Genomic DNA, 12286 nt, shown 5'->3' on the forward strand with positions numbered 1-12286 from the left:
TGTCGGAAACAGGTATTTTTACTTTTATGAAGTATATGCAAGAAGAAGGTAAGATTAATTGAGTTATATCATCGTTGCAGTTATTTTACACTTAGTTGTGAGAGATAGATTTATCTGATGGATTGTTATTTCAGTCTTTCGTTTATATAAATATTAAATATGAGCATATCTTCTACTCTTAAGCAATCAGAAAGGAAATGAATGATACAGAGGTATCTGGAGCCTTAAATGATACAGTGGTATCTGAAGCCCTAATTGATTCAGTGGTATCTGAAGCTCTAAATGATATAGTAGTATATGATGCCCTAAATGATCCAATGGTAATTGATGCCCTAAATGATACAGTGGTATCTGATGCCCTAAATGATCCAATGGTAATTGATGGCCTAAATGATACAGTGGTATCTGATGCCTAAATGATCCAATGGTAATTGATACCCTAAATGATACAGTGGTATTGATGCCACAAATAATACAGTGGTATCTAATGCCCTAAATAATCCAATGGTAATGGATGCCCTAATTAATACAGTGGTATGTGATGCCCTAAATGATATAGTAGTATTTGATGGTAATCGGCATTTGAATTTGATATAGTGGCATTAGATGGTAGTTGTCAAATGTTATTTCATATTAATATTTGTGGACTAACCTGAGTGGTTGCAAAAGCATCCCTAGAATGATTCGATCTCGATTTCCATAGTATGTAGATTTTAATTTCCATAGTAAATCCATTGAAGGTGTTTTCAATTCTTAGCTATAGAATTTTGTATAACTGTTTTTAACTGTTAATCTCATTCTTATGAACGTAACTAATTTAACTGACTTCCTATGAAAATGAAGTAATAACTATATTTCCTTGATATGGTAGTTGTTAGTTAAAGAACCAGAAAAAGTGTATGTTACAAGGGTGAGATTACATGTAATCACACGTAGAGAATGAGATGTAGTGTGTCATGACATGAAAAGTGGAATTACGTGTAATTGCTCTTGTAATTGCATATGAAAGGAATGGATGCAATGTGCCTTGGCATGTAATGGCGTAGATGGAATAAAACGATGCACTTGCACAAAGAGGTCGAAGGTGGAGTGAAGTGAAAGGTGCTCAAGTTCTTGGGAAATAACTTGCAATTTCTTCCAAAAGAGGAAAAATGAGAAAGCAAGCAAACAAACAACGAAAATAAGCACAAAAGAAACACATGCCTTTGGTTTTAGACTCAAACATGTCAAGAAGCAAGTTGCTTTCGTGTGCAAATTCGAATTTGGAATTTGGGGAAAATCCAAAAGTATGAAAATGAGAGTTTCCATCATATTTAAAGGAAAAATGCACTTTTCATGGCATATCTATGGACAAGTGTGCAACTTCAAGCTAAACTATGCATGGAAATAGCAAGATAAGCATGAATTGATGAGCAAGTTTGAGACTTAGTTGGAGATCAAAGCGCCAAAATTGCAAGAATTATAGACTTGAAGACCAATTCTCCTCCAAATCCAAATTCACAAACAAATATTTGACTTCTTTTGTACTTGCATTCAACAAATATTAATGAGTAATGAAGGGTCGAATTTGACATGAAAATGCCAAAAAACATGGTCTCCAAAGGCAATAGCATACTTTAAAACTCAAAAACAACTCGTATTGATCCAAACGTATCGGCTGGAAATGTCATTTTTTTAGTTTTTTGAACAAAAACATGCCCTTTTCATGCAAAAATCTGGGTCATTTTTGCAAAAACATAGCAAAAAAAACTGCATATTTTTTAGTCATTTTTTATTTGGGAATGCAAAAACGCCATCCCCAAATGCATATACATGGACCCAAACACAAAAAAGTGACTTCAAAACGCATAAAAGTGGATAAATACCCCAATTTTTTGGGTGTTTTTTAGCAAAAACGTGATTCATTAAAGCTTGAAATGAAGTTTTTTTTGACATCTAAAGGCAAAAATAAGTTCTTCAATAGCATATATATAGATGAAAACCTCAAAACGACTTATATTTTAAGCCAAAAAGTGATCAAAATTGCCCCTAATCTAGGCATTTTTCACAAAAACATGGCTCAAAAATGCCATGAAATGAACCTTTTTCACATGAATAGGGATGCCAAATGCATGGAAATGCACAAGGATGAAAAATGCCTCTTGAGGAAGAGATTTCAAGTCATTTCATGGAAGAATCTAAGCAAAACCATCAAAAACATGTGCTTGGAGGCCATAGACATGGACATTTTTGCCCTAAGAGTCAAAAACAGGTTCTCAAAAGGCAATAACATGTGTTAAAAGTCCAAACACACTCTTGGAGTGCTATTACATGTTTTAAAAACATGTATTTGGCTTCTCCAAGCCCAAACGCACTCTTAGAGTGCATTTACATATTTTGAAAATATGCATCTGGACCAAAAACGGGTTCTCAAGATGCATGTGCATATTTTAAAATATGCTTTATGTGCTTGCCCATGTTGAACGCACTCTTGGAGTGCATATGCATGTTTTGAAAAGATGCAACATGCTTAGCTCATTCTTGGGAGGCCATTGCATATTTTGAATAAGAGGCATTTACATGCTTTTAATTCAAAAGCTCACTCTCTAGATGAATTTGCATATTTTTAAAATATGCAAATGGGTCTAAAGAATGAGATGCACAACTTAAGTGATTTAAATAAGCACATGGCAACTTAATTTTTGATGAAATATTACTTAAATGGGCCATAAATAACATTTACACAATCATATTAAAAATATAATGTGCAAATATCATTTTAAAAGTAATATTTGCTAGAGCTTTTGGTTTAAAAATCAATAATTAAATCAAACTATATAGTTAATATAGTCACTTAGTGAAAAATTAAAAAGTAACAACTTAAAAATATAACATAAAGTGCACTATACTTACTTTAAGTTAAAAATCAAAATGATAAAGTAACTTTAAAACATAACATAAAGTGAATTTATGTTATATTTTTCAAAAAGTGAATGTCAACTTAAAATTATAACATGATATTTTTAATTCGTGCAGTTGCACCTAGAGAGTTCACTTTTTGGGCACTAAACTGGTCATATCTTTTGATTGCCAACTCCAATTAAGGTCTAAAATAGAACAAATTGAAGGAAAAACCGAAAGCAATGTTTTGAACAAAACCAAAGAACTAAAAACCAACAAACACAAACTCAAAAATGAGAAAAATGACATTGAAGGCTTCAAAAATCAAGCATAGGCTCGACAAATAGAAAAACTAAAAAGACTTGACAAAAGCCTTCAGTAAAAAAATTCATTATATCAATTGGGGTCGATTGATTGATCAATACTAACCAATTAAATAATGAATTAAACTCAGAGAAATGTGAAACTAAGTTGAATAAGTTTTGTACTGTTACCTACATTTTGTGGTGACAAAATGTAGGACAACAAAGAGTATCTGTAGTGACTCCATGTAGAATTTTGATGTCATGCTTGTATGGGCTTGCCCAAGCGTACATCATGAGGAAGTGACGACTTCCAAATGATTATCACTTGTATTTGTTAAAGTTATTGGAAGGTGACGATCTTACAATCACTTAATCTTCTATTATGATGGATATCTTATGATGTCTATGTAGGTCATGATAGATTATATCATGCATGGTGGATTAATTTCCTTAAACAGACCACGAATATAATGTTCTTATGGTAAGTATTATTGAGGATACGGGTACACATACCTTATGGCCATTTTAAGTATTTGGTGAATATCATGCAACTTGATATTCAAGAGATCATTACTCAGAGTACTTGGTGAATATCATGCGACTTTATATTATGAGGACACTAATCCTAATATCATGAGATGATATCTAGTGGTGAATATCTTCTAATCGAGGATATTTTTAAACCTGTCATTCTTGATATTGCGCTGACGCAATATTATATCATGTATTTATCCTCCCTAGCTAAGAGGGGGTGTTGATGTTTTGTAGATTTTGTCAAATAAATCCTATGAGACTAATCTATTGAAGATATATATATATATATATATATATACAATGAGAGATATAATATATATAGATATATATTTTTTATTGTGAGAGATAATATATATAGATATATATCTAAAACAGTATTAGGAGAAATTAATATAATAATGATTCAAAGATATTATATATATATATATATATATATATATATATATATATATAGTTACATAATCAATTGTCATTATTTTAATCTCATAATGAATAGAAATGGGACATGTCTCTCCTTGCCTCATTTTCAATGTAAAGGCAAGAGAGGTCACTGCATTTGGAACACACAAAATAAACAAGCAGTGCTATTACATTTGCAGTGATCGCACTTCAACATTTTCTTTAGAAATGTAGTCTTTGTAAATCTATATAAGCAACTTTTGTTTCCTCTTTTTAACACAACTACAACTACAACAACAACAAAATTGATATACAATAACATGGTACCAAAGCAAGTTGATGAGATTTTCTAAAATTTGGCGAACTTTTTAACAAAATTTTGAGCTTCTTTTAATTTGGAAATTTTTTGAGAAATTTGTTTTTTGATTTTTAAAACAAAAACCATTGGAGGTATTTTATGAAAATTTTGTGATTCATCTTCAAAGATTTTTGGCTAAAAATTGTAAGCCCAGTTAAGGGTTTTGATTGTGTGAATTATTGATTTCAGCAAGAGTCTCTAATTTTCGAAAGTGCATTTTCTTGCATGTTGCTTGCATGTTCTTTTTGTGAGTTGCATGTTCTTGCATGTGTTCTTTTATCATGTGCACTCTCCTGTTTTCTTGCATAAAGGTTTATCTAATGAGTTTATAATTTTTGCCTCAAAAATTATTCGGTGATTTTATAAAAAAAATTCAATAATTATCTGATGGGTTATCATAATTTTTTCTCTTGAATTTTTTTTAATAGGTTTATAATTTCTTCCTCAAATTATCAAATGGGTTTTCATAATTTTTTCCATTGAAAATTTTCTAAATGGGTTTACAATTTTATTTCTCAAAAATTATCTAGTGGGTTTATAAATTTTTCCTCAAAAATTATTTGTTGGGTTTTAACAGTTTTTCCTAAAAAATGAAACTTCGTATTCCGTGATCCGTATCTTTGATTTTGTTGTCTAGTTTTGATGGATTTTTCACCTCAACGATCATGTCTAGTTTTTCCGACTTATCTCTGGAAAAAAAAAATCTGACTTTTTGCAGTCTATTTTGGGGCATTATGCTCATCTAAAAAGTTCAGAGGGTTTCTCAATTTTTTTTCAAGGTTATGCTACTCGTCCTCAGAGTTTGTCTATGTCTCTAGGGAAGAGCAACTCTATTATCCAACATCAAGTTGGATGTTGTGTGATGATTTCTGGTCAGATGTTTTGCTGATTTTGGGAGGGTTAGTAGCATGCTCTTCTCACTTTTTGCAAAGCTTTTTGAAGAAAGGGCAGCCTCCTTTGTTAATTTTTGGACGAATTTTGGCTTCTTAGTCATTAACATTTTCTAGATCCAAGGAGCATCTCAGCAACAATAGAATGTTCTAAAGAATTTGTGACCAAAAGACAATAGTTAGCTGATGACCATTAAGGGAGGGTATTAGAATATTATAATATTTATTTAATGGTTATCTTAATTAATCTTTAGCTTATTAGGTAGCTCCTATTATTGTCTTTAGTTCATGATTGTTTCTTTAGAAACATAGTCTATGTAAGTCCATATAAGGAACTTTCATCTCCTATGTTTAATACAACTACAACAACAACAACGATTTACCATAACAAAAAGAACATACCCACATCTAAAGAGGATTGGTCAATGTACGTTTATCAACCAAACTCTACGTTCAAAATATAGTTCTCATAACGCAATGCTTTAAGATAGTTATGCCATGAATAATATTAATTCACACAATAGTCCATGACCAAAAAGCAACCCCTCTCCAAAACACCCAGCCAATAAATGAATTATCAACACATGATACAAAAAGAACCCATCAACACTACTAAAAGAGAACCACTAGCTCTATAGATGCATGGTTGAAGGATCATTTGTTTTCTTCAGGAACGACTCATTATAGCATAAGGCGTTACTTCAAGCCACCCAACTCACATACAACAGGATTCTTACATCGTTACACTAAGCATAGGCTAAAATCAATGAGTTTGTTCCTGGATAGAAACACTAGACATTTATGAATATGCAATGGAACCATATTTAGATTTTTCATCATACACCTATTACAACTATATTTGAAATTTCAACAGAGATCTCTACAATTAAGATTTCATTGGATTTGACCCCTTTTTCTAAACACTTGATGAATGTCAATTTGACTTGTTGTGTAATGGAAATACTACTTACATTCACAGGATAACAAGATATGTGCCTACAAAATAATAACATAGGATGTGCCTGATTACCACAATATCAGAATGGCGAGAGAATGATTAACTTTATTCATACCAAAATATCATGAGTACATTATCAATATTCCAAGTGCTTATAAAAGGGTCAGTTGGTTGGGAAGACCAACTGATGCATTCCCTCATTGCCTAACTACCCAACCCGCTCAAGCTTAACAAATGCTAAATACAATATTACTTTATTCTCTACTACATCTATCCCCCCCAAAAAAAAGAAGTCTTCTTCTAGACGACTACCGAACACACTAGAACAAAAACTGGACTTCAGGAAGAGGGTTGGGAAGACATTCCTGAACTCAGAGCTCCCTAGAGCTGTTGCAGGTTGCATTCAGCTGCCTTTTGTTTTGCCTGAATTCCCTGTAGTACCCGCAAGGCATCCATCTTCTCTGTCTCTGCTGTGGTGATCATGTGTCCCAAGTCATTTTTTAAATTCTCCAGGCCTCTTCCATGGCCATTTTCTCAGCCTTCCATTTGTCTTGAAAAGTAGTCTGTTCTAGCTCCCACCAAGTGCGGCATTCACTGCCCATGACGCTTTCAAAAGAAATATTGGCAGCTCTGATCCTTTTTGTGATCTTCCCTTTGTCCCCCTTGCCTGTAGATTTTTGCACCTCCTTCATTTTCACGAGCAATACGGATTTCTTCTTATTTGAATCAAAGATCTTTCCTTTGCTAGGATTTCCTAGGCTTAACTTGACCATTTTGTGGTATTTAGGAGGAATGTGACTTTAAGTTGGTTTTGACTCGGGCAGTTATTGTATATGTGGCCTATCTCAATCTTTGTGTAGGGCCCCTCTGCAATATAGGTGGTTCCTTCTAATACGGCCTCTTCCTTGTATCTTTCTTTTGCCCTTGTACTAGAAAAGCCTTTAATAACTTTGTCTTTTGCCACCATCTTGCAATCAATCCAACTAATCTATATGCCTCTCCGTACTCCTCTGTTCTGTACGACCTTGCTCTATACAGCCTTCCTATGTACAACCCTACTCCATACGGCCTCTACCCTCCTCATATGTCCAACTCGTACAACTACTCTCAATTGATCTCTCTATATGGCCTGTCCCACGTACGGTCATCTGTACAGCTTCCTATCAACCTTTTTGTCTGTACTACCTTGCTCATATGGGCTCCTTCTCAACCATGTGTAATCCTTGCCCCTGGTCTGTACGCCACATGTGTTCCCCTTTGGATTCCTTCCTTCTCCTTCTTGTGGTCGTACAACTCTGTCCATATTGTCTATCTTCAACTTCTTCTGGTCTTCTCGTTCCCACAAGGCTCACACTTGGGAAATAATATGGTAGCTCCTTTGTGTACTTTATATACCCCCTTTTCTTGGTTTAGGTCTTTTTACTTTCTCTCCCTCTGTAATATTATATCTTCTTTTAGTTTGGAAGTGTCCTTTATATTGATATAATAAGTGCTTATGCATTTCCCTCTTTCTTGATATGGCTTTAATTTTGACTCATTAACTGAGTCCTTCACTGGTTTATTATCGAGAGTTGACAATTTTATTGCCCCATTTTCTTTAACCTGTGTTATTCTATATGGTCCCAACCACCGGATTTTAAATTTTCCTAGCTTTATCTCATTCTTTCCATTATACTTGAGTACCAATTGGCCTGGTTTGAAATTCATTCTCCTTAAATGTTTGTCGTGCCAAAATGCTCTCCTCCTTTATGCCACTTTCCTCACCTATTGAGCTAAGGACCTTCTTTCTTCCTTGTATTCTACCTCCTCAAATATGTGTGTTGGTGTCCTACTAAGGAATTTCGTACCTTCTTTGTATTTCTTATAGCCCTCTGAATACCTTTCCTTGGACTCCGATTCTTGGACTTGCAACATATTACATTCTCGCAGGAAAACTTCATAGTCTCCCATCTGCTAGTGAAATAATTCATTGAGGAAGCTTGTTTCATCTTCTGAGCATTCCCCAAATCTGAGCACCCCTTCCTCATCTGGTTCCACTCCTTCATGGTCTTCTCCCTCTGCTTCTAAATCCGATGCCATGTCCTGACTTACAGACTGGGTCTTTAGATCTATGGTGTACTTCCTACCTTCTAACTCAATAGACAGAGTGTTCCATTTCCAATTTTGGGTAGCTTTGGCTGTAACCAACCATCCCCTTCCCGGTAAAGCATCATACCCCTTTTTCTCTAGAGTAATAACCACAAAATCAAGGAAGAATTGTTGTGTACCAATAACTACCTTTTGTCCCATCAAGGTCCTATGGGCCTAATTTCGTGTTGGTTTGCTCCCACCAGTTGAAATGTAGGTGGCCAAAGCGTGGGTTTCCCTATTGCCTTCCATGTCTCTTTAGATAAGACATTTACACCAGAGCCTCCATCAACAATAGTATTCGAGAGTTTATACCCCAGTATTTCCATTTCCACTATTGTTGGTGTCCTCCCAATTCCTATAGTGAATAGGGTGTTATTTTGTTTCCCAACGTGTGCTTCTTCATTCTTCTTTTCTTTGGAGGTTATCCCTTTCATGCTCACCCCTTGTGTTAATGCTACCTACAACTAAGGTAATGTTTCCAGTAAATCAGCAATCTTCATAGGGATGGTGGTCTCCAGTACTTGTCTCATGATACTTGGTACACCCCCATCAGCAGAAAGTTTTTCTAGCATTACCTTCCCTTCTGCTGGCATGTTATCTTGAATGTCTTTCCTGGCTTCGAGAAATCCTTCCTTGTCCGTCATAGCATCCGAGTAGACAAGTTTCCTAACTTGCATCCTTGTGATGGCAAGGATTCACTTTCTCGTTCTTCAACATCCAACATGTTCACCCCTTTTTTCCTGGGGCAGTTCGCATCCTCATGATTGCTTGATCCACACCATTTACACAGCATTCCTTCGTTTTGTCCTCCACTTTGACAATCTCGTGCAAAATGTCCCCATTCATTGCACCTCCTACATTGGATCATAGGTCTTCCCTTAGAATCGTATTGGATTTCTCGTCGGGGTGTGTTGTTATTGTTGTTGTTGCTATTATTATTACTCCCTCTTCTATTATTTCTATATCCTCCTAGTGAGGCTTTTGTATTTGTGTTCTTTGGAGGAGTGGAGGGTGGTGTAGATTGCTCTCCTTGTGTGAATAATACTTGAGTGTTCTGTGTTTTTAGATTGTAGGGACAGTCTTTGATTACATGTCCCAACACCTAACAAATCTCACAAAATGCTTTCCTCGGATATGCCCCTTTTGTATGGCCTTCCTTTTCACAATCTGTGCACCAAAGCTACCTCCCTTCTTTTTTCTCTTCCTTAATCCCCCTTACCCCCTTCGTTAATCTTCTCATGTCCTTTCTTAAGGCTTGGATGGTTTTGGATTCGTCCTCACTTTCTTCTAAACTTTCACTTGCACTTTTGTGCCTTCTTGCCTTAGAGGTTTTGTTCTCACTTTCTATGTCCATTACACGAGTACATGCATCCACAAAGGTTGATAGTGGGACTATTTTCATCTTTTTCCTAGAGAACAGTGTCAGTCCTTCAATGAACAACCTTTTCTTTAGTCCATATGCAGGCTTGTTGTCAAGTTTTCCTATCAACTCTTTTAGCCTTCTCTTGTAGGCTTTAACAGATTCACTTTTTTCCTTGCCTTGTATTATAAATCTCGGTCACTATTTCATCATCGTCCCTCAGGAGTCTAAATTCTCCCTCGAAGGCTGTGCGGAGAACATTATTCTCTCCGTTAGCTTGCCATATGGTTATGCATGTTTTACAATGACGCATGGGGTCCTCTGAACCATCTTCAGTAAGTCTATGCAATTTTTGTTTGTCTATTGCCATTATGTTGCCCTCTTTTCTTCTTGGTGGAATACCCCCTCTTGCCTATTTGCTTCCAAGTGGGATGGGAACACTTCCTCCCAATGGAACACTCCTTCCTATTAAAACACTTCCTCCCGATGGAACACTCCCTCCTATCGAAACACTTCCTCCCAATGGAACACTTCCTCCCAATAGAACACTTCTTCCTAACGGAACACTTTCTCTCGATGGAACACTTTCTCCCGATGGAACACTCCTTCCTATCGGAACACTTCCTCCCAATGGAACACTTCCTCCTAACGGAACACTTCCTCCCAATGGAACACTCCTTCCTATGAGAACACTTCCTCCCCCTGGAACACTTCCTCATAACGGAACACTTCCTCTAGATGGAACACTCCTTCCTATCAAAGCACTTCCTCCTAATGGAACACTTCCTCTCGATGGAAAACTTCTTCCTAATGGCTTCCTGAGGGAACACTTTCTCTTGACTAGAAGTTCCCTCCGGATGGACTTGATTCTTTATCTTCTTTTCTTGTATGTAGGATTCGCTCCTCTTGAAGTTCTCTCCTTGCTGGGGTCTCTGGGTTTCTACACCCTAACTTCCTTACTGGTGTCTCGGAGATAACCAAATTGGCTATTCCTTCGATTGTATGCTCAATCAGCCCTTCTTAGATCCGGGTGGGGTCCCCTTGCCCCCTTAAGTAACGATGCCCCTCCTCCTACTGTTGGAGTCATAATGTCCTCACGGCTGCTTCCCCCTCAATTTCTTCATCTGGTACCCGCCTTGGATATTTGTTTCCAATAAGGGGCATGAATTTTCTTAGTGTTTATTTCCCTTCATGGAATTATCCCCCTCTTCTAAAATACGTGCCCATGTCCTCCTTTCAACAAACATCTGGAGTACTTGTTGCCTCCTACGTTACCTTAATATCTCGGCTCTTTCTTACTCAACAGGTAACAAGTTTCGTGCCAACAGGCAAGGAATCTACCCCAGTAGATCGTACACCATTGGTGGCACCGAAAGTTTGTTGCGTACCATGCCCTCAGGAACCGTTCTCTTAGGGGCTTCCCTTTGCACGTACTAATCGACTGCAACTTTCCAAGCTGTCACCAAATTGCATGTCAACTAATCTTTTCTAGTTATTTCCTCCTCTTCTCTGTCACTATTTGTTACTTGTATACGTGGAAGGACTAGTCTTCCTATTACTCCATCCTAGCTTGCTAATGACCTCCGAGTTCGGACTTAAGCAACGGCGCCAAAATGTAGAATGGAAATACTACTTACATTCACAGGATAACAAGATATATGCCTACAAAGTAATAACATAGTATGTGCCTGATTACCACAATATCATAATGGCGAGAGAATGATTTACTTTATTCATACCAAAATATCATGAGTACATTATCAATATTCCAAGTGCTTAAAAAAGGGCCAGTTGGTTGGGAAGAGCAACCGATGCATTCCCTCACCCCCTAACTACCCAACCCGCTCAAGCTTAACAAGTGCTAAATACAATATTACTTTATTCTCTACTACACTTGGCACTAGTATGGATATATTAAAAACATCTATCTAAAGAAATGCAGATAGATTTCTACTATAAAATGATTATAAATTAATTTTAATCTACAAATATTTATATTTCTATTTATTTATTTATTTTGCACTCATTTAAGTTTTTTATTTTAATTTCTATAAAAAAAATTATTTAAATCTCCAAAGTTTATAATTTTAGCAAATATTTTATGTAGTTTTTATTAAATTTTTTTTTTTTAAATACCTTGTTTATAATAAATGTTATGATTTTGACATGTATATGGTTGTTAAATTTAACCTAAAAAGATAAATGTTAACATTAACACACTCACACCAACCCACTCCACCCCTACCAGAATTAACAAGGGTTGTATATGGTTGTTAAATTTAACCTAAAAAGATAAATGTTAACATTAACACACTCACACCAACCCACTCCACCCCTACCAGAATTAACAAGGGTGAAGTTGACCATCAAACAACTAGGCATCTCAAGCATGCAACCAATCAGCTCAAGTAGACAATCAAGCAGCTCAAGCATGCTGCCAAGTAGCTCAACCAAACAACCAAGTAGCTCAAG

General features: G+C 36.0%; 1 protein-coding gene across 2 annotated transcripts in view; it reads right to left on the reverse strand.

Moving 5' to 3' along the window:
- Positions 1–12286, reverse strand: part of LOC149557485 (Calcineurin-like metallo-phosphoesterase superfamily protein) — a 146377-nt gene that overhangs the window by 106171 nt on the left and 27920 nt on the right. The window lies entirely within an intron of this gene.

This window comes from Cupressus sempervirens, chromosome 5 (assembly GCF_028749045.1).
Source record: "Cupressus sempervirens isolate cs-2001-9-10 chromosome 5, ASM2874904v1, whole genome shotgun sequence".
NCBI lineage: Eukaryota > Viridiplantae > Streptophyta > Pinopsida > Cupressales > Cupressaceae > Cupressus > Cupressus sempervirens.